A 24,640-nucleotide genomic window follows, 5' to 3' on the forward strand; every position below is an offset into this window, starting at 1 on the left:
ATGGCACCTAACAACAACAACAACAAGGGCTTTAGTTGTTGTTGTCAAGGGAATTTAAGTTGGTTCCAATCTATAACAGCCCTGGATAGGATTTCTGAGGAGCGGCTGGTAAGTTTGAACTGCCGACCTTGTGGCTCAAACTGTCCTTTCAATTCAGTACAGTGTCCTGCAGCCCCACCCCAGGTCTTTAGTAGTTAGGTTATAACAGATGGGGACTGCTAGTCATCCTAATTGTGAGGATGGTACAGGACCGGGCAGTGTTTCATTCTGTTACGCACAGGGACGCTGTAAGTCAGAATTGACTCAGTAGTACCTAAGGCAACAACAGCTATCCTAAGTGGTGGTCGTGTGGAGCAGCCTCTTTTCCACAGTCTTTCCATGGAGCTCCCCAAGCATGTTCACATCTGCTAGGTCATTGAATCATTATCACTGTTCTCACTTTAACGATGGAAAAACTGAGACTTTCGGACACTGAGTCAGCTCTTTTGATTCCAATTCTCGCTTCCCAAGAGTGAAAAAGGCTCTGGAAATCAATTACTCTAACTTCTTTCTCATGGAAAGATAGAATCTGGGAGGACAAGTGACCATCTCAAGACCACACAGTGAGGAGGACCCATATTTACTGCACCAAAGCCACAGGCTCCCCAGAGCATCCTGAGACATACATATACATGATCTAATCCATGGACCAGCAAAGAGGACACACACAGCTCAAGGATGGATTCAGCTCCTAAGTCTCAGGCATGGAAAGGAGGGAGCCTTATAAAGTGTGAGATCAAAAGATTTGGATGGAAAAGGATATACAGAGATATATAGATCCTGGTAGCGTAGTGGTTAGGAATTGGGCTGCGAACCGGAAGGTCAGCAGTTCAAAACTACCAGCTGCTCCGCGGGAGAAAGATGAGGTGATCTGCTCCCGTAAAGATTTACAGCCTCGGAAACCCTATTCAGGGTCGCTATGGGTCGAAACCGACTCGACGGCACTTAACAACAACAACAACATAGATCCAGCCATCATCCCAACAAGCTTTGATCAATCAAGCACCTAGCATGCCCTACCCAGCTGCTATGCTAATAGTAAGGTCATAAGGATAGATAAGATGTATAACCTGCTCTCCAGGTGACCGCTGTCTGCGTGGAGAAGATATATGTTGTCAGACATTCACAGTTCCTCATAGAACTGGCCATGATAGAGAATTCTAAGTGAGTGGAGAACTGGGGCCTTCAAACCCAAAAAGAAGGGGTTAGGCAAACAGAGCCAGACAGAGGCCCATGGGATAGACTTATAGTGCCCAACTTGCTGTCCATTCAAACCAATATTGTTTCTCTGTTTTGATGAGAAGCACATCCAGTCCTCTTACCTCTTGAGCAATTCAGCTCTGCCCCTGCTTTGCACTCCTCTCCCCCAAACAAAAGCCCAGAGGATAACAAACCTTCCCATTTTTCTTTTTATCCCTCCACCCATGCAGGTACCCTCAGGTGCCACTCTGCCTGAATGTTCTGTTGAATGACATTTTCTCCATGTGTTTTCACTTATAATTTGTGTGTGTGTGTTTTATCATGGCAAAATATATAACAAACCCTTTGCCATTTCAACATTTTTACACGTACAATTCAGTGACATTGATTATGTTCACAACGTTGCACAACCATCACCGCTATCCATTTCCAAAATTTCCCATAACCCTTAACAACAACTCAGTGCCCACTAAGCAAAGACTCTCTCCTCTGCCTCCTGCGCCTGGTAACCACTGATAAACTTGCTCTCTATACACTTGCCTACTCCTGTTATTTCATATAAGTGAAATCATACTGCATTTGTCCTTTTATGTCTGACTTATTTCACTCAGCATAATGTTTACAAGATTTACCCATTTCACAGTCTACAATAGAACTTCATCTCTATAGCTAAATAACATTCCATTGCATGCAAGTACCACATTTTGTTAATTCATTCATCTGCTAATGGAAATTTTGATTGTTCCACCTTGTAGCTGTTGTGTAGAGCATTGCAATAATCATTGGTGTTTTGGCGCTTTATGAAACTGTCTCAGGCAGCTGGGTGGTGGTGGCGGCTCATAAGCTACACAGGGCAGGCAGGAATTGAACCTGGATCTCCCACAAGGCAGGCAAGAACTCTATTACTGAGCCATCACTGTCACTGGGCAAAATTGTAGGAGTAAGAAAAAGGCTGAATTGTTCAAGAAATAAGCAGCAGATCACCATAGCAGCTGTGCAAAGATGGAAAAAAGAAATCAAGTTGCTGGGAGAGCCTGAAGACCCCAGGATGGACAAGGGTTGGAGGTTGGGGTTAGGGAGCTCAGAGGCAGAACCTGACTTAGTCATGGGTATAGCCTTCATTCATTTCTTCACTTAACAGATATTTGGAAGTAAGTTCAGAGAAGCTGACCATGTACAGCCTGTGGGCCATGGTGGGAATTCTGGATTTTGACCTGTGTGACAGAAGGAAGCCACTGGTGGGTAGGAGGAACAGACTGAATGGACTGGAAGAAATCGAGCAACGGCTGAGTACAGACCTTGATGCTTAGAGGTCAGGAGACAAGGAAGAGCTGCAAAGGGAAATGAGAAGGGAGGAAATTTGGAAAGGGCTCCAAGGAGGAGGGTCTGCTCAATTGGTCACTTGCTGCTGTGGAGGAGGGGGAGAACTGACCCTTGGGATTGGCAGCCTGGAGGTGGAGGAGGACTAAGACCATGGCTGTTGCAGGATTAGTGGAGTGGTGGGATCAACGTCTGACTGGAGGGGATTCAAGAGAGAACAGGAGGCGATGGGATGGAGGCAAATACTGCCCACCTTCTTGGGAGTTTTGCTGCAAAGAAGGGAAGCAGGAGCTGCAAGGATAAGTGAGGTCAAGAGAGAGAGAGATCAGCTGAGGACTCGAGACTCATGGAAAGAGAAAGGCTGTGTGCTGGCAGCCAGGAGGCAGACTTGCAGAATGTGCCCTTGGGATATTGAAATGATTATACATTCCTGAGTGTTTTTGTGTACATCAAAAATACAAAACAAACAAAAAAATGCAGAGGGAATAGAAGCAAATATTGTTGAATGATGATGCATGGAGGGGGTTGGAATCATTGCAATGAAACGAAATACGATAGGATGAGAGGAAAACAGATTTCTCCCATGTAAATCATCCCTCAATGCGCAAAAAAATCTTTTTTTGAAAAAGAGAGAGCAGGTTCCTTAAAAGATCTCATATAAAGTACTGCAAGTATGATGGAATGGTCCGGAAGTTATGGAGACAGAAGCCTGAAGGACAATAACCATGAGTAGGTTCCAGAAGACAAATGAGGGATGGACCTTGGATAGCAGCCTGGGAGAGTCCTCCAGAGTCACAGGAGAGAGGACAGTCCAGTACGCACCGCTGAAGGGAGAAATAGAGGTGGTGGGGACAGTTTGTGAGAGTTCACTTCTGACTGCTTTTTGTTGTCTCAGGAAAATGAAAAAGCAAGGTCATAGCTGACTGACCCTGAGGAGTGGGGGTAGGGGCATTGAAGGTGATGTCTCGTCCTGGGTTGCTCTGTGGACTAGTTCTCACCACATCTCTCCTGTCCCATTTAGGGTAAGAGGGACATAGCCCTGAGCTGTTGTCTGTCTCTCCCACACCTGCCCTGGACCCCAGAGGACACAGAGAGTGCTCGACTAGCAGCCAACTCAGTCCCTTTACAGGGTAACTCAGCACTTCTTCTGACAGCCTTTTCCAGAAGCAGGCTACCAAAGGTGTAGGTAGGTGCCTAGCCCCGTCTGACCCTGCCCCAGTAGGTTCCAGCCAGTCCCTGCTTTGTAGGCAAACCCAAACTCAAACCAAACTCACTGCCATTGAGTTGACTCCAACTCCTAGAGATCCTATAGGACAGAGTAGAACTACCCCTTATGGTTCACAAGTCTATAAATCTTTAGGGAAGCAGACCACCTAATCTTTTTCTCACACAGTGACTGGTGGGGTTCAAACCACTGACCATTCAGTTAGCGACAGAATGCTTTAACCACCATGCCACCACAGCTCCTTTTAGCCCTGCTCACAGTCAGCAGCAAATCTTATATCCAGAGACTCGCTGGTGCACCTGCTAAATGATGCCGTTATACTGACTGGTCAGACCCCTGGGAGGAAGGCAGAGAAGCTTCCTATGGCTGGAAGCGGCACCATGGTGAGGAAGGAGAAGCAGCTGTGAGTATGGGCCTCTTTCTCCCTCCCCCACCTGGCTCCTGCTCAGCCTCTCCACAGCAACAGCAATGAGATAAGGCAACACTGCAATAAACCTCCAACCCCCGCAAGAACAGCAGTCGGAGTCCTGGTGTGGTGCTGTGGACTGCAAAACCATTTGAACTGTAAGGTTGGTGGTTCAAACTTACCAGCTGCTCCTTGGAAACCCTATACGGGGTCGCTATGGGTTGGAACCAACTCGATGGCACTTAACAACAACAACAAACTTTGTACAGTCACTCACGAGCCCAGACAAGACCATGGCCACAGACACAAATGTTGTTAGAGGTCTCATGTGTCAGAGTAGAACTGCCCCATTGAGTTTTGTGGTTGTAATATTAAAGGAACAGACCACCAGATCTTCCTTCCTGTAGAGCTGCTGGGTAGGTTTGAACCACCAACCTCTTAGTCAGCAACCAAACACTCAACTGTTGTGCTACCAAGTCTCCTTTCCTGGACCCTTAACCATTATTGATACAGCCTGACAGCTAATACACTCCCTTGGCTCCCATAAAGCTTGTGGTCCCCTATGCCTCACAGACGCAGATCTTTTAAACACAGACATCAACAAGCCAATTAGGCTTTGCCTTAAAGACAAAGTCACACCAAGCTGGTGAGGAGTGAGGTACAGAGCTCCTCCCAGCAGCCTGTGTAGTAGCACACCTGTCCCATCATCCAGGAGCGAGCTGATGGGTATTCTATGTAGATGAGGTTGATTATAAATGCAAATTGGGAGTAGGCTGGAGATTGACTGGTGGTGGCGGTGTGCCACTGAGTTGGTTCCCACTCGTAGTGACTTTACAGGAGCAGAAAGCCTCGTCTTTCTCTCGTGGAGTGACTGGTAGATTCATTTGTGGGTAGCAGCCCAGTTTGTCATCTCCTCCACTACCAGGGTTTCTTGGAGATTGACTGGGAGGAAGCAAAAGTGGGAGTAAAGGGTTAAGGCCTGGAGGAGGAGAGAAGGCAGTTAGGAAGGGGCCAGATGTCAGGCTCATGGCTGCAGGAGGTGAGGTTGAAAGAACACACCTTGCTGGCTAAGAAAAAGCACAGGAGCCCAAAGTGGTGTTGGTGTGCTGGCCAGGTGGTTCTGACTCATAGTGACCCCGGTATAAGATTTCTGAGGCTGTAAGTCTTTACAGAAGCAGACAGCCTCAAACGGATGGCCTTGTGGCTAGTAGCCAAGGCATAACCCACTCTACCACCAAGGCTCCTGAGGATCAGGAGAGCCCTAGAGAATCCTACCCAGTTGGGATGACTCTTACAACCAAGGTGGAAGCCGTATAGTGCGAGGATCCCTCAGTTTCTACAGAGACCAGAGGGACCTAATGAACACTGAGTTCAGTCATTTAATCCACACAAAATTTTGGGTAGTCAATGCCAGTAGGCCCCTTTTGCATACCAGGCAACAGACTGCCTGGCTTTCTGCCTGCTGAGAAATCCCCCATGAAATAGGGAGTTCATGACCTTCTGAGGCTCCACAGTGAACCAATAGATTTACACCAGGTTTCTTCCAAGCTCACCAGATACCACATCATGACTCACCTGCTGCCTTGCCCCAGGGCAGGCCTTAGAGACCCTGGTGCAGCAGATTCAGATGGAGTGACTGAGGTTTGTTTGCCAAGAGCTCTAGCCAGAGGGGTAAGGGAAGAGTCTGTTATTCTGAGGCCACTAGTGGTTGGAGAGGGATCTGGACTGTATTGAAACATACATAGAGGACAAGGAGAGAGGAAAATGACAGATAGATAGATGGACAGGCAGACAGACAGACAGATAGATAGATTGATAATGAACATGAGATGAAACTCAACAGTCTCCCCCAAGCAGACTTTCTGCCAAAGTCCATGAGTATGCCACTTTTCCCCCCAACCTGAGACAAGAAACAAGCTAGAGATTCCCTGATTGCCAGGACACTGACTTCCTCATCCGAATGAGGCAAACAGGTAGGGATAACTCTAGAAGGCTTATGTCCGGAAAGTAGGAGCCCAGCTGATGCCCCACTTACCGGTCCTTTATCTTCTGTCTGTGTCAGACATAATTAATCAATCATGGCACTCTTTCTTGCTAAGGCTAGATAATGGCTTAAGACAACAGCACACATTCTGAGGGCCTTGGACTCCCAGTGGTTACAATTTCTGGCAATAGAAAAATTGTGAGGGCTTGGAAAGCCAGACTGGACTTGACCCCTACAGGCACTGGAGAATCCTAAAGGGCAAGTCTCTAACAAAACCTCAAAACCACTTTCACAACTCATTGCCTCACAAGCTACTTGGGTTATTTGGTTAAATTTCTGCCTCTATCTTGGCTCTCATCATAAGTTGTCAGTGTTTGCTCCCTGAACATCCAGGAGACAGCATAAGGCAGAGTCCACATCGGTACATCTTTGACATCTGCTCCTCTGAGCCAGCATTGGGCCCCATACCCAATACCTGCAACCAATGATCCAGTAACTGAATGAATGAGACTGTGTTATTAGCTGCACTTAACACACAGCCTTCTTACTTTCCTGAACAGTCTAATCAAAGACTCAGGACTATTTTTAACTGACTAAAAGGGAAGCCTGAAATCAGGGTTCCTGTTTTAACAGCTGTGCCGCCAACAAGGTGTTACTACAAACAACTGCAATTATTCTGAACACTCAGAACAAGAGCATTTGGGCTTTGGCTTGGCCTGACAAGAGCTGTTTCATAGTTATTAGCCCCTCAACACTGGGCCATTAGGAGGAATTAGGGCAGCAGGAGAGAGAATCGTCCACTAAGGACATCCTCAGAGCCTGAGCCTACGGGATTAGCCAGATCATCTCAGGCACTTACAGGACAGCAGGGCCTTAGTGTAAGGTACTAGAGATATGATTGGCTGACTTTAATTATTGAGACACCCGCAGATCCATGTGCACATTGGAAGTGGTGAATCTACCTGGGACATAGCCATTGCCTGGGATGTTGAAAGAGAGGAATCTTTGAAAGGAATTGTGGCCACCTGTGTACCCAGAGCTTGACTGGAGAAGACAGAGGCAATAGACTTCTCAAATTGGTTTTTCCATTCTGGTCTGTGTTTGGAGCTCCATCCTACATTGCCTTCCATCATAAAGCATTTTACAGCAGTAGTAGCATACGTTAGCATCCTTCATCTGCTGTCTGTGGCAGACATTACTAACAGATTCTGGTCTTCTTTCTTGCTCAAGCTGGATGTAGATTCTGACTACCTCTACCCAGGGCTCCAGCCAGTCCCTACCAATTGATCATGAGATAAAATTGATCTTCTAGTTCTGCTTTACAAGCTTCTTTATGATTAGGTTAAATCAGAATGGGAATTGTTTACTTTCCCATTACTTGCCATGAAAGGGCATCTTGGTGAATTAGTGCAGGGCACATGAGTGGAGATTTATCATTCTGAGTATGTTCGGAGTGCCAAATATTGGGAGCCCCGGATCTATGTGGGGCCTTGTTGTTATTGTTCTTGGTGGCGGTGGTGGCTATGTGCTGTGGAGTTGGCTCCAATTCATAGCGACCCTAGACAGGGTTTCTGAGGCTGTAAATATTTACAGTAGCAGAAAGCCTCATCTTTCTCCCATGGAACAGCTGGTAGTTTTGAACTGCTGACCATAAGGTTCGCAGCCCAATTTGTAAACACTAAGCTCAAATTGGTACTGACTCATAGCGACCCTGTGCACAACAGAACGAAATACTGCCTGAGGCCAAGCTCAAAATTGATGCCATGCTTGAGCCCATTGATGCTGCCACTTTGCCAATCCATCTCCTGGCGGTCTTCCTCTTTTTCTCTGACCCTCTACCTTATCAGATATGATATCCTTCCCCAGGGACTGGTCCTTCCTGACAATATGTCCAAAGTATGAGAGACAAAGTTTGGCCATCCTGGCCTCCAAGGAGCACTCTGGCTGCACTTCTTCCAACACAGATCTGTTTGTTCTTTTGGCAGCCCATGGCACTTTCAATATTCTCCTCCAACACCATAACTCAAAAGCATCAATTCTTCTACAATCTTCCTTCTTCACTGTCCAGCTTTCACATGCATATGAGGTTATTGAAAATACCATGGCTTGGGTCAGGTGCACCTTAGTCTCAAGCTGACGTCTTTGCTCTTCAACACTTTAAAAACGTCTTGTGCAGCAGATTTGCTTAATGCAATGGTGATGTACTGTGGAGTTGGTTCTGACTCATAACGACCCCGTACAGGGTTTCCGAGGCTGTAAATCTTTACGGGAGCAGAAAGCCTCATCTTTCTCCCATGGAACAGCTGGTAGTTTCAAACTGCTGACCTTAAGGTTCACAGCCCGATTTGTAACCACTACGCTACCAGAGCTCCTTGCTTAATGCAATACATCATTTGATTTCTTGACTGCTGCTTCCATGAGTATTGATAGTTGATCCAAGAAGAATGAAGTCCTTGACAACTTCAATCTTTTCTCCAATGAAAAGAATGTTTTTTGTTGATCCAGTGGTGAGGATTTTTGTTTTCTTTACATTGAGATGCAATCCATACTGGGGCCTTATTGAGTGCTAATTAGCTGCAGGTGCGTTTAGTGTCCTGCCTGCCCAACATCTTGCCTATCTTCTGGGAGTGGCTGCTCCTTTTGTAACATAATAGCTCCTCTGCACTCTGTACAACAATATGGTTTCAGTGGGCTGACCGATCGTAGTACTTACCCCATGGCTACACTGACTAGTCCAGACAGAGACTATAATCATGGACACGTGATTTATGCTGGGCCAGGCAGAGGCCTTACTGGGAACTGGGGAGGGGAGAGGAGCTGGTCCTCTTTGGTGGTTAAGCTATGAGGTAAGAAGCATGGGCAATATTGGTGGTAATTTGTTGACATATGAAGGACATTGGTGAGAGAATATTGCTGACATATAATGAATGGTGAGAGATAGGAATAGCAGGGGAGAAACGAGCTCCAGTTCTCCTCAAAGTTAAGTTACAACCCCACTATGATGCCTTTAATAGTCATGTGAGTCATCTAATAAACCCCCCCTTTTGTTCACATTTTTGAAGTTGGCATTTTGTCACTTGCAGACAAGAGCCTGCACAGATACTAGTATATAGCTAAGTACAAGAGGAAGATTAGACCACTGGTTGGGATTCCTGAAGGCAAGCATCCAAAGCTCCTTGGGATAATGGTTTCCACTGTCCCTCAGGGATGGAAATAGTTACGGTCATGGGAGGACCTGGCAGGGAACCACAAATAAGGGAGAAATATGGAAGGAATTTGGACAACTCCATTTTAAAATTAAGTTTGCTCCTATGGGCTGGTCCTGAGATGTCATATTGCCTAGATCCATTATTCTCTTGTGCATCATGAGGTCAACAGAGTATTCTAAGACTCTATGAGATGGGCCAATTTCTGTGCTCTCTACTTTGCACCAGTGTTCCCAAGGAGTGAGGCAGTATCCCGGGTACATTCCTGGTGATTGTTGTGATTAAGTGCCATTAAATCAGTTTTGAATTATAGGGGCCCTGTATTGGGTTTCCAAGGAGCAGCTGGTGGATTTGAACCACCGACCACATAGTTAGCAATTTAGTGCTGAGTCTACATTACCACACCAGGCCTCTGCATTCCTGGTAAGGGGGCCAATTCTTAGCACTGCCTTCATACTCAGAGACAGGGCATCTCATACTCCTCCCTGCAGGACACATACTTCTGAAAATAGCTAGGATAGGAATGAGTTTTCTACAAAGATCCACATGCTCATCCATTCTTTCAGCATAGGTCCTTTGGTGTCTGACGGATGTATGTTAGATATAGGCTATATCCACTACTACTGCTCATTCAGGTAAAACACATGGCCCTGAATGTTCAGTTTAATGGAGGATGTTTTTGTTGTCAAGTCTATTCTGATTAATAGTGACCCTATAAGACAACATTGTTGTTGTTGTTGTTAGATGCCATCGAGTCGGTACCGACCCATAGCGACCTTATGCACAGCAGAATGAAACACTGCCTGATCCTGGGCCAACCTCACTACTGTTGCAACGCTTGAGTCCATCGATGCTGCCACTTAGCCAATCCATCTCGTTGGGAGTCTTCCTCTTTTTCTCTGACCCTCCACCTTACCAAACATAATAACCTTCTCCAGCGACTGGTCCCTCCTGACAATAGGACAATGTAGAACTGCTCTTAGCTGTTACTGCAGTAACAGAAATATAAGTGGATGGCTTTCATAAATAGAAATGTATTCTCTCACAGTTTGGGAGGCTAAAAGTCCGAATCCAGAGCACTGGCTGTGGAGAAAGGTCCTTGTCTCCTTTCAGTATCTGTAGACCCAGCATTCCTTGCAGATCTCCATGGTTCTTAGTATCAATCCTTCCCTGGACCCATGAGCTTCACAACGCAAGGACCCAGGTCCAAAGGATGTATTCTACTCCTGACTCTTTTCTTAGTGGTAGTAGGTCCCTTCTTCTCAGCTCGCTTCTCTCCTTTGATCTCTTATCAAATAAAAAGTGTAGACTCTATCCCTGAGGAAACTTCCCTTCAACTGATTGGCTGCTCATAGTAGATCTTATCATGGGTGTGGTTACATTATATTAGATCTCATCATAGGGAAACTACATCGTCATTGAGGAACCACTGAGAATCCTGGTCCAAGCAGGTTGACACAATACTTAAGCTACCGCATGCCCCACAGGTTTCCTAGGCTGTCATTTTTATGGAAGAACAGGTCAGTGTGTCTTTTTTCCTGCACGGTAGCTGATAGGTTTGAACCGCCTACCTTTGGATTTGCAATCAAGTGCTTAGCCACTGAGCCACCATCACTCATTAATGGAGGGTAAGCCAAATCAAACCTATTGTCATCAAGCTGATTTCAATTCATAGTGACTCCAGAGGACAAAGTAGAACTGCCCCTAGGGTTTCCAAAGCTGTCAATCTTTATGGAACTGACTACTATATCTTTCTCCCATGGAGTGACTGGTGGGTTTGAACCACTGACCTTTCTGTCAGTTATCAGCTAAGTGCTTGACTACTGCACCAACAGGAGAGGTGTAAATAAAATGCAATGCAATCGTTTTCAGCAGAAGTGAATGCAAAGGATTCTAGAAGACTCCAAGAAGGAAGTCAGCCTGAGGGAATAAAGCAATTTCACCAAAGTGATATGTGAGTTGTGTAAGAGCTTACTCAGAGGACAGGGTATCAGATTTTATCTAAGTTCCCAGAGGTTCCTAAGAATTGTAGGCAGTATACTTTCTCTCTTCTAAGTTGTCTGTCTGTGCAATGAAGACAGGAAAACTGAAGGCTGCGTTTCCTTGACACACTATGCTAACTGGGTTTTTATATGCGGCCTAGGTTTTACCAACAGACAAACTGAATGAGACCTGGAAGGTGACTGTTGGTAGCTTTAAGGTCCTCTAGAGAAACTTTGGCAAGGGGTCTACAATTAAGTTTCTGATCAGAGATGCTAAGCAGTGGGAGGTGGTGGCCATGGGGCTTCCTAGAATTGTTCTATATCATGATGTTTTATTTCCTAGCTGTGTAACATCCAAGCATAATCTTCTGACCCTCTCAACAATTCTATGAACAATCTGATCTCTATAATAACCCCCTTCCTATTTAAACTGGCTGGGATAGATTCTATCTATAACTAAGAAGCCTGAGTCATGTACCAGATACTTCCTTGGCCTCCTTCATACTAACAGAATGGTATAATGATTAGGAACATTACCTCTGGCATCAGAACAACCTTAGTTCAGGTCTCAGGCCTTGTCATTTTCTACCGTTAAGACCTTAGGAATAAGGCGAATTTCTCTGACTATGAAAGGGTGGTTACTATAATATGTGCTGCATGGTATTGATATTTGAAAGCACAAATGAGATAATCTATGTAAAATACATAATACTAGACATGTAGCAAGTACTGGATCGAGGATTACATTTTGGGTTTCTATGCAAGTCAACTCACCTCACTGGGCAATGTGGAGGACTCACCCGACCAGAGTGGCATTGAATTGAAAAGTCAATTCAAGAGTGGACAAAAGAGCATTCATGGCAGGTAAAAAAGAGGCCTTGGCAATCCGCAAGGTGAATTGAAGAAGATAAAATAAAACAGGAGTAAATATCAAATTCTGCTCACAGGTAAAGAAAATCTGAACAATGACAGGGTGGCTGAGACATGGGGCTTTGTTACAATAAATATGAGATGGATTTGTGGGGTTTAAACAGCGGATCAATGCACATCATTAATGTGATATGCCACCAAAAAGCTAATATGGTCCTTTACCGTATTAACACTGGTAGAATGTGTACAGAGAGGAAGTGGCAATCCTGCTGTACTCTATCTGAGTGGATCATTCCACATCTACAAAGTCAGCTTTAAGTCTAGGAATTTTACCATGAGAAAGACTGAATTTAGCCATCTAAGATGGGAAGCTCATCTGAAACCTGTCCACCATGGTATTTAAAATACCGATGGCATAGCTTCCAGAATCACAGCAACTCACATGCCACCACAGTATGACAAACTGACAGATGAGTGGTAGTTTCCAAAGAGCTTACAGACAAAGACAGACTAGGAAGAAGGAGTGAGGAATTACATCTGAATATTTAGTCACTGAAAACCTTATGAATGGAAGAGAAACACTGTCAGATATAGTGCTGGAAAATGAGCCCCTCAGGTTCGAAGGCACTCAAAATGCAACTGGGGAAGAGCTGCCGTCTCAAAGTAGAGTTGACCGTGATGATGTGAATGGAGTAAAGGCCGTGGGAATAAAGCCCACAGGACCGTCATATGCTGATGGAGCACAACTCAAAATGAAGAGAAACAGCTGTAAACATCCATTAATAATGGGAGCATGAAATGTACGAAGTATGAACCTAGGAAAATTGGAACTTGTCAAAAATGAAACAGAACACATAAACATCGATATCTTAGGCATTAGTGAGCTGAAATGGACTGATATTGGCCATTTTGAATCTGACAACTACATGGTTTACTATGCCGGGAATGACTAGTCGCTGGAGAAGGATATGATATTTGGTAAGGTGGAGGGTCAGAGAAAAAGAGGAAGACTTCCAGCGAGATGGATCTGTAAAGTGGCAGCATCAATGGGCTCAAGCGTGGCAACGATTGTGAGGTTGTCCCAGGATTGAGCAGTGTTTCATTCTGTTATGCATAAGGTGGCTATGAGTCGGTACTGACTCGATGGTACCTAAGAATAACAACAACAACATCTAAGATGGAAAGAGGACTAATATAATAATAACATGTATCAAGCCAGAAGCTATTCCTGAAGATGAACGGTGTAGCTATTCCTAATCGTGGCCATGACAAGGCTGGCAATGTGTGGTATTCACTCTCCATTTACCCCTTCTACCTCATGGCAATCCTGGTGTGGCACTGTGGGTTAATGCAGCAGACAGCAAAGCCGTTTGAACTGCAAGGTCAGTGGTTCAAGCTCACCAGCTGCTCCTTAGAAACCCTATACAGGGTCGCTATGGGTCGGTATTGACTTGACGGCACTTAACAACAACCCCACGGCAGAGAGCACTACTCAATCAGGGGACATCTCACTGAACCCAATTGAGGTTTCCCAAATGTACTCTTCAACTAAAACTGCACTTAATCTAAGATGAATTCCATAGGCCAGTCCTTCACCACAAGGACAATAGGTGAACAGTGGCCACCACCATCGGGGAGGAACCTTCCTTCAAAACCGACTGAGAGCCATGAGGAGGCAGCCTCACCCAGCTGCTTCCCAACCGTGCTGATACAGAAGCTTTCTATTATTAATGTAGCTGGAAAGGCTCCAGCTCCATCACAGAGAAAACACTCTATGTTCACCAAATCCCATTTAGTTTCTTCTTTCCAGTACTACAGTTTCTAGTGTCTCTTGTAATTAAGTTGGGGGCCACGTGACGAGGTTCTGGCCAATGAGTGGTGGGCAGAATCAGTATCATTCCTTCTGTGCCTGACCATAAACACTCCTGGGGGAGTGAGCAACCACTCTCTCTCTCTGTCCCTTCACCAGTGACCTGGACCAGTGTTGGAGGTGGCAGCATCACAACACAGAAGGTGTCTAGGCTGATGTCATATAGAAACCCTGCTGTGGTGCTGGAGGGTAAGCATTGGATCACAAGGTCAGTTAGAACTGAAAGGTCAGTTCAAACTTACTCTGCTCCTTGGAAACCCTATACAGGGTCTCTATGAGTAGGAACTGACTCAATGGCACTTAACAACCACAACAATAGGCAAACACGTTGTGATGTTAAGTTACAGTAGAGTCTAGCCAAGCCTGACTATTCCAAGCTAACTACTCTGTGACCACCAGCATCAGGTTCATCTATGCAGCTTGTCAGAATTCTGGGCTCCACGTCAGAGTACCTGAGTGTGTGGTGCCTTGAATTTACTTGATGTGGCTTTTCTATCCGAAGTCTTCTTAATTTCCATCAAGTGATTGCTTGGAACCATGAAAATAAGGTATAAGGACTCTAAGGTTGGGATTGGTCAGTGTTGCCCTCCAGTTAGGTTTAAAAGGAGCCATCTCAGAAGCAGAGTAAGAAGATCCTAGAACCATCAAGAAGGAAGCGCATGAGTGGAGTGTGAGACCCCTACCTAGAGAAATGGTGAACTGCAGAGGTGAAAGTAGAGGTGGTGACCTGGAGAGACAGCAGCTGTAGGTTATAGGTGAGAGGTGGAGAGTGTCTGGCCCATGGGCCATATGTTATTGTTGTTAAGTGCCATTGAGTCGATTCTGACCCATAGCGACCCTGTATAGGGTTTCCAAGGAACAGCTGGTGAGCTTGAACCATTGACCTTGCAGTTTAAATGACTTTGCAGTGTGACACATTAGCCCACAGTGCCACACCAGAACTCTCTGGGACATATAAGGCCCTTGAAATCATTTGGTCTGGCCCTTTCAAGGCAACTGCAGTTCCAGCCATCACGTTGTTGTTAAGTACTGTTGAGTCGGTTCTAACTCAGTGACCCTGTATAGAGTTTCTTAGGAGCAGCTGGTGGGTTTGAACTGCCAACCTTGTGGTTCACAGTCCAGTGCTGATCCTACAGAGCCACACCAGCAGTCACGTTGTTGTTATTGTTGTTGTTATGTGCCATCCAGTCAGTTCTGACTCATAGCAACCCTGTAGAGAATTTCCAAGAAGCAGCTGGTGGGTTTGAACTGCCAACCTTGTGGTTAGCAGTCCAGTGCTGATCCTACAGCATCAGACCAGGATTCTGGAGTCACATTGGGGCAGGGAGAAGTTAATTAGATGTTTGACCAAATACAATAGGTTAATTTTTAAGTTGATAATTTTGTATGGCACATGAATAATGTTATACATATCCAATTGGCCCCTAGCAGAAAAAAGGTTCCCCCAACCCTGTTATAGGCCCATGGATCGAGTAAAGCTGAGTGCCTACAGGCAAGATACTGGCTTGAAGAATGTGCCCTGTGGGCATTCACAGACTGGCTGAAGGAGCTCTGCAACATTTCCAAGCAGGGCAGAGGCTAAGGGACCATATGGCTGAGAGGCTGAAAACAAGAGTAAGGTGTTCCTGCAGTATAGCAGACAAGAGGCGTTTCTGATTGGAGAACTGCTGCATCCTGAGTTGATTTTGAACCTGAATTGTACCCTGTTCACTTCCCTGATAAACTCCATAATTGTGAGTATTGTTATGAGGTCTGTGTGACCATTGCAATGGATTATGGAAGCCAGATGTGAAGCAGAGAGGGCTGTGGGAGGAATGGTTGGTGTCAGAATAGAGTGAAGAAGGTTGTGGGGTGGAAGCATGACTTTCCGCTTCATAGGAATCGGCCTTGGGCTGATTTTGAACTTGATTCTCTTTCCCCCTTGTGAAGCCAGGGAAAGTCATATGGTTCCCACATGGTTTAAACAACCTAGTAGTTTCGAACTGCTGACCTTGTGGTTTGCAGCCCAATTCATAACCACTATGCTACCAGAGCCCCTTTTTTGAGATATAGGAGAGATGAAACAGCAAGTAAAGGAGAGCTGGAGCCCTTCTTTACAATGGAGCTCTTCAAGGACACCAGGAAGTAGATGCTGAAGTAACAAAGCCCTTCCCCTAGAGTTGATAGACAGTCTTTCTCTATAGCATGCACTCTGAATTCAGATTTCTAGCCTCCTAGACTGTGAGAAAATACATTTCTGTTTGTGAACTCCATCCGCTTAAAGTATTTATGTCTAGCAGCACTAAGCAACTAGGACAGATTTGGGTACCAGAAGAGTGAGGGGCTGCTCTAACAGATACCTAAAGTGTGGGAGTGATTTTAGAATTGAGTAATGGGTAGAGGCTCCAAGAGTTTTAAAGAGCCTGATAATAGTAAAGGCCTAGATTGCCTTGAAGAGACTGTTAATGGAATTATGGACATCAAAGACAATTCTGGTGAGGGTGTAGAAGCAAGTGAGGAGAGCTATAGTGAAAGTCTCTACAGCCATAGAAAATATATATGGTGCCGGTAATGGAACATTGTTAGAAATGTGGGTGTCAAACATGTTTCTGGTGAGGCTTTAAAAGAAAATAGTGAGCATGTGATTATACAATGATGGAAGGGCTATGTTTTTTATGCAGTGGCAAAGAACTTGCCTGAATTATGTTCAAATAATTGGTGGAAGGTAAAAGTAGTAAGTGAGGAACTTGGATATCTGACTGATAAGATTTCTAAGCAAGATCTTAAGAGGCCACGTGGTTTCTCCTTGCCACTTATAGTAAAATGCAAGAGGAAAGAGTTGGATTTTAAAATGAACTCTGCAAAATGAAAATAAACGTAAAGATTTGGAAAATTCTGTTGTGCAAACTAAGGACACGTATCCTAGAATGTTCACCAGTGATGTAACTACACAATATTTTGTTAATGAGATTAAGCTTGTGACTAATTGGTCTACCCAATTACCACCACCCATCAGTATAGACTGAAGGGGACAGAGAAAGAATGAAAGGAAAAAACTCTGTTTATATTTAGAATTATGCTGGAAGGAAAACATGTCAAAGGAACTATATCTAAGGAAAAAAATGGACCATTCCTGGAGCAGCTCAGGTATCAGCAGAAGTATTGGAAAGAACATGGGAAGCAGGGCGTTTGCAGTTTCAAAGGGTGGGACCATTGTCTCTTAGGTTTCAATGAGTCAGATCTTTGCCAACTCTATTAAAGTATGCCAGGGAGATAGGGTTAACATTCAAAGTTGAGTAGGCAGGGCTCCCATGCTCAAGGGTCAGAAGAATGGGGCTTGGTGGGATCCAAGAGGATAGGGTTGCCAATCAAAGAGTTAGGAGACTGGGGCTGCCAAAGTTGAAAAAGCTGTCAAGAAATCAAATAACATATTGCATTAGGCATTAAGTTGTTAAGTGCTGTCAAGTTGGTTCCAACTCATAGCAACCTGTATAGGATTTCCAAGGAACAGTGCATTAGACATTATCTGTTGGAAAAAAACAAAAACAAAAAAAGCATTAAAAAGTAAAGATGTCATTTTGAAGACTAAGGTGTACCTAAGCCAAGCCATGGTATTTTCAATCACTTCATGTACATGTGAAAGTTGGACAATGAGTAAGGAAGAGCGAAGAATTGATGTCTTTGAATTATGGCATTGGTGAAGAATATTGAATATACAGACTATCAGAAGAATGAACAAATCTGTCTTAGGGAAATTACAGCCAGAAAGTTCCTTAGAAAAGAGGATGTAGAGACTTCATCTTATGTATTTTGGACATGTTATCAGAAGTGATCGGTCCATGGAGAAGAAAATCATGCTTGGTAAAGTAGAGAGTCAGAAAAAGAGAAGCCCCTCAATCAGATGGATTGACACAGTGGCTGCATCAATGGGATCAAACATGGCAAAGATTGTGAGAATGATGTAGGACCAGGGTCAGTGTTTTGTTCCATTGTAAATCGGATCACTATGAGTTGGAACCAACTTGATGGCATCTAACAACAACATGACTCTCTGTGTGTTCTGGTGAATATATGGTTTTGTGTCTCTGTGTGTCATAATATAATAAACCATAACCAAACCTATTGCTAATTCCAACTCACAGCAACCCTACAAGACAGTGTAGAACTGCTCCCTAGGGTTTCTGGGACTGTAAAGCTTTATGGGAACATATAGCCTCATCTCTCTTCTGGAGTGGCTGATGGGTTCGAAACACCTACCTTTCAGTTAACATCCCAATGCTTAACCCTTTGCACCACCATGGTTCCTCATTAATATGATAGCAAAGATTTATTAGGTGTTTACTACATGGCAGGCAGTGTTCTAAGTACTGTGCTGTATTAATTCATCTCACTTTCACAATAATCTATGAAGTCAGTGTTAACTATTATCCCATTTAATAGATGTGAAGGATGAGCCCCAGGGTTTGTATACATTGACAAGGTATCAATATCTCTCCCATTTCTTCTCTACCGATGCTTTTTCCTCTTCCCAGTACTGAGAGGTAGGAGGGGCAGATGTGGCTCCAGCTCTCAGAGGAGGCCAAGCTTGCCCACGCAGCAGAAGCTGATAGACTTGCCTGTTCATTCCCCAGGGAGTTATGCCTCAAGCCCCCCACCTCCCATGCATGCCCCCATGTGAAAAGAAGAACAAGTAGGGTAGATGTCAAAAGGTTTGGCATTGTTTCCATAGAACCCAAGAGACCTGAGACTTCACTATGTCCATATCCCATCCTCTTGCTTTGCAGGACCATGCCTAGCTTGGTTTCACTGTGACTTCAGAACTATATTCAGGGGTCTGATAAAGTCAAAAAACCAAGATGCCCAGCAATCCCTTCTAAGTCACATACCTGAGAGAAACACGTGCCATGTACACCTGGTGACATGAGCAAGAACAGTCATGGCAGCAGTGATCATACCATTAGAAGTAAGATAAATATGCCATGTCATAGGCTCACTATAAGGAGCACTGGTAGCGTAGTGGTTATGAATTGGGCTGCTAATCTCAGGATCAACAGTTTGAAGCTACCAGTGGTTCCATGGGAGAAAGATGAGGCTTTCTGCTTCCGTAAAGATTTACACCCTCAGAAACCCTGTACAGGGTCTCTGTGAGTCGGAACCGACTCCACAGCACATAAACACCACCGCTATAGGCACACTATAGAATGCTGCATGAACTATAGGATACACACTTGGAGGAATCTTAGAAACATAAGGCTGAGTGGAAAAGATGCAAAAACAACACCTCCATAAACTTTATATTTCAAAAAGAAAACAAGGGAATGATCGACACAAAATCCAGGAGAAATACTCTTGGCGAGGGGGTGGGAGATTGTAATTAGGGAAGCACACTGGAGTTTCAACAACTTGAGAATGTTCTAGCTCTGAAGTTGGGGTGGGAACATTGTGCTCATCTTATTATCTTCAGAATGTGAGATAGATGTGTACAAATCAGATGAAATGAAAGAGAAATGGAGAGAATAAATCAACGCCTTGTTCTTGTAAACTGTTATACTAACATTTTCATGTAATAGTAACAATGATAAATCCCCACTTGGTTTGCTTATTAAGTCTTTACCAGTACATTAATAACAGTAAATGTTCATAAAAGATGAAGGACTAGGCTCAGTTATGAATGCTTTGTATGAATTAATGTTGTTGTTGTTAAAAACAAACAAACAACAACAACAAAAAAAAACCAACACCAAAAAAACAACGCTTGGCCATCAAGTCAATTCTGATGCATAGTGACCCCATAGGATTTCTGAGACTGTATATCTTTAAGGGAGTAGAAGACCTCTTATCTGTCTCCCTCAGAGTGGCTGGTGTGTTTGAACTGCTGACCTTGTGATTAGCCATCCAGTGCTTAACCTACAGCACAGGTGTTGTCAGTTCAGACTCTACTGACCCCAAGTGACAGTGGAACTGCCTCATATAGCTTTCTAGGTTGTAATTTTTATGGAGTCCTGGTGCGGTGTTGTGGGTTAATGCGCTGAACTGCAAAATTGTTTGAACCACAAGGTCAGTGGTTCAAGCTCATCAGGTGCTCCTCAGAAACCCTATACAGCGTGGCTATGGGTCAGAACTGACTCAATGGCACTTAACAATAACAATCTTTGCGGGAACAGACCATTAGGTCTTTCTCCTACAGAGTGGATGGTAGGGTCGAACCACCAGCCTTTCAGTACTTAACCTCCCTGAAAACCCTACACGGTCAGAAACTGTTATTATCTGCATTTTGCAGATGAGGAAACACAGGCAGAGGTTACCTTGCCCCAAAACTTGTACCTACCAAGTGGCAGGGTTAAGATTTGAACCCAGATCATGCAGTCCCTGAGCCTGTGTTCCTACTGTTGTGCATTACAACTTTTTTCTTCCTGGCCTGGATTAGCCCATTAGCCTCACACTGGACCTCTCAACTGATTATTCCCATCTTCCAGATGAGGAAATGAAAGCTCAAATACAGCTCATGCCTGCTCTGCTTCCTGCTGGCAGGGATTAGATGCGTCTATCACTTCCATTCCAGGCCCATGGCAATGACATCATGGCACTGACTTGGGGACCCTCTCCAGGCACATCTATCAGAGTCAGCCACACCTTGAAACATACTTAGCACCCCTAGGGTTTCTATGGATTGGAACTGACTGGAGGGCACTTAACAACAACAACAGTACTAAATGGAGTCCTAGTATGGCGCTGCAGGATAATGCACTAGACCTTAAGGGCCATTTAAATTGCAAGATGGACTGTTCAAACTCACCAGACGCTCCTTGGAAACCCTATCCAGGGTCATTATGAGTCAGAACTGACTCAATGGTACATAACAGCAACAACAAAGTACTAACTAATCGTGTTGTAGGGCTGGACTGCAAGGTTGATTTGAACCACAAGATTGGTGGTTCAAACTCACCAGCTGCTCCTTGGAAACCCTATACAAGGTTACTATGAGTCGAAACCCACTCGAGGGCACTTACCAAAGTGCTAAACAGTCTCCCCTGTTCCAGGTCCTTAGATCTTCCCCAGCACTGCAATGAAAATGAGCTCAGCATATCTTCCTTCTCAGATCTCTTGGCTGTGGCAAGCACCTGAACTCCAAGAAGCTGATCCCCCCACTGTCTGAGGCTCCATTTTCTGAACAAGCTCTGGCTGTCTGTGCCTCAGTTTCCCCAAATATCAACTGGACAAAAGGCTGCATGGTCCAACTCAAGCCTTAAAGAACAGAGACTGTTCTCTTTGTTTTCTGCTTACCCTTGGAAGGGAGAGCTGGTTAAAGATCAGTCCTGTTTATGGAGCAATGGAGACTTGGGGGGCACTGTTGGCCTCACCCCCATGGGCCCTAGATTACTTTCCAAGCAGCTCATGACGGCGGCACATTGCAATAGATATTAATTGCTACATTAAATTCTATGATATTGCTTAAGAGAATGTTCATTTAATTTCCCTGCAACTATGGTCAACCTGATCTTTAATCGAAACTGACAGGCGCAATTTAAATCAGGTAGCAAACTCCCCTCTCTTTAAAGGAGCCAAGAATGGCATGAATATTAAATGGGTCAGGACAGTTGGCAACACTAATACAGTTTAAATCGGAACAAGCCTCAACTACAGCTTTTAATTATTCATGTTCTCCTGGTAAGTCGGGCCCTGACAGCAGTGTCACCAGGAGTTCAGGAAACTTCCTCAACGTGACATGAAAGACAAGAGAGCAGGGGTGGGGGCCGCCTGACCCTGGGTCCCCTGTTCGGCCTGAGCTGTCTGAGGGTAATCTGGCTCGGGGACATAGTTGAGGTGTGCCCTCACAGTGTTTGGCATCACTTCAATGAGCATGCTAAATCAGAGAGGAACAGAGTCAGAACTATAGAGAGGCACAGCTGGACAAAGTGATGGCCATACCGGGGCATGGACCAGGTTCAGAGATGGGGACAGATGGGCGTGGTGTGTGGACAGAGAGAGACGGAAACTTAGCTAGAAGCAGAGACACAGGGAGGCAAAGTCAGAAGTGACATCAAAGGCACAGAGAAACAGGAGAGGGACAGACAGGGAGGGGGACAGATAGGGAAAGGGGCAGATGGAGTGGGGGAGAGATTGGGAGGGAGGTGCAGATAAGAGAAGACTAAACAGAGAGTGAGAGGGGCGGACAGGGAAGGAAAGATAAGATCCTGGGCATCTGTCTGTGAAGACAGAAAGAATAAGGACCAGGGAAGCAGGTGGGGTAGAGGACCTGGGGACCAAAGGTGGAGAGGGCCTCAGAGGCATCAGTGCACAGGCTCCACTCAGCATTGCTCTGGCCGAATCAGGTCCATAAATCACTTGGGACAGGGAGTAGGGATTGGTTGGGGAAGTGGGGGGAAATCCTTTATGTAACCTTAGAAACAGCATCTGGCAGAAGAAAAGGAAGGACGGGGTGTGCAGAGACTGGGGGAAAAGAAGAAGAAACAGACAGCCAGGGACAGATAGAGACCCCAGCAAGAGAGGAGACCAGCAGATGGGAGAGACAAGAGAAGACAAGCAACATGGCACTGGAGATGCAGGAAAGACACACACAGACACGCAGAAAGCAAAGATAATTTTTTTTTAAAAAAGAGAACCTCCTTTCCACAGCTGACCTTTCCAATGTTGTTTGCTGGGAACCTGTTATCCTTAAGAATAACACTTCGTGATGCACTGAACCGTCTATAAAGCACTGAACACAAAGAACAAACCAGGTGCTTTTGTTGACGCTGACTCACGGTAGCCCCACGTGTGTCAGAGAAGAACTGTGTTCCATAGGGTTTTCCGTGACTCATCAGCAGATTGGCAGACCTTTCCTCCAAGGCTCTTCTGGGCAGACTCCAACCTCCAACCTTTTAGTGCCAACTATCTGTGCAACCCAGAGTCTCCACAAAGCACTTAAACCCCTCACTGCTGTCAAGTCGATTCTGGCTTAGCAAGGTGTGTATCTACCCATTATTTCACCGTGTCCCTCTCCCCTCTCCAGATTCCCCAACACTAGAGGGGAATTCTAGACGAATCCCTAGAAGCACTGCCCAGTGCTGGGATAGGCCACTTGCCTAACCCACATGGCCAGTTATCAAGACATGTACCTAATGTCCCCTCTCCCAAGCCTTTTTGCAGCCTGGACCGCCTCTTAAGTTGCAGCATGTTGGTGGTATGGTGGGGAGTGTACAGAAAGAACCAGGGAGGGATCACTTTGTCCTTTGGGCCTAGGAGCCTCCGTTTTTTCACCTGCTCAATGGAATGTGACATCCATGCAAGGTGCCACAGGAGCTGAGCAGAGAGAATCTGCATGTGAAAGTATTAGGACCGACTCCAAGAGAGAAATTGTCACGGTCACAGAAAAGTGATGCTTTTTTTGTGTGTGGTGGTCTGTAGAACTTGCAGAGTCCCTAAGATGGAATGCCCACCCAAAACCTATCCCTCATACCATGTCAGTATGGGTGGGGGTCCCTTTGGCTTCCAAATCAACCATCTGCCCTTGTTCCACCTTGTTGCTCCAATGCCTTGGGGGAGCCCAGGCTTTTTCTCTCTTGCTTGGACCTGTGGCTGAAATTTGCATCCTGTCTCCTGGGCCTGCTGATCTCCCACCAAAGGGAAGGTAAATGGAAAGGCAGCCCCGCTTCCAGAGCTTGTTTGCCATCCTCAACACTTAACATTTACACACACGGAGGAGGAGGAGGAAGTAAGTGGTCTTAGTGCCCGAGGCTGGAGCACCAGCCAAGGCGCAGAGTGAAGTTTCTGGCTGGACCAGGCCAAAGAGCTTTATGAGGGTTTTAATATTTGAAGTCTCTTTCTTTCTGAATGAGCAAGAACCCAGATGGCTCCAAAGAGTTGGGCACAGACTCTAGTGAGGAGGATCTGCATTGGGCCTTCCACCTAGAGGACATACACTCTGTGTCCTCGAGGATCCCCTGACAGCCAGATCACATATCTCATTTCTGAGCAGGCCTGCTTCCTGTTGTTTCTTTGACTCTCTCAACTGCCCTGGGAAGCAGGAAAGGCAGGAGTTATGTTTTTGTTTTGTTTTCACAGAGGAAGCCCAGAGAAGTGAAGTGACTTTCCAGAGGTCACACAGTAAATTTCGGTGCAGCCAAGTCTCATGTCTGCTTCTCCAGGGCTGTGTATCAGCCAAATTCATTGCCTCCTATGCATAGAACAGACTCGGTGCCTCTGGACTTGGTGTCAGGCCACATGCAAAGTTCTGGGGTCAAAAAGAGGAACTAAACCCAAGCCTGGTCCTATATAAAATCTCAGTCTAATTGGGGAGACAGGGAGATAAATACCCTATGGCAGGACTGGTTACATAATTTTCAGGGATTAGTGCAAAAAGACAGCACAGAGCTCCTCGTTCACAAGCTATTAAGAATTTTAAGACAGTGACAGTAAGCATTAGAAGAAGCCATAGTTAGGATAATACTGACTTGCTTAGACAAAAAGTAGTAACAGTATCTGACACACAATAAGCATTCAGTAAATGATTGTTACTGTCATTTGTTTACTGTTGATAACTACCAGCAAGGTCTTGC

Source organism: Chrysochloris asiatica, unplaced genomic scaffold, assembly GCF_000296735.1.
Source record: "Chrysochloris asiatica unplaced genomic scaffold, ChrAsi1.0 scaffold00106, whole genome shotgun sequence".
In the NCBI taxonomy this organism is placed as follows: domain Eukaryota; kingdom Metazoa; phylum Chordata; class Mammalia; order Afrosoricida; family Chrysochloridae; genus Chrysochloris; species Chrysochloris asiatica.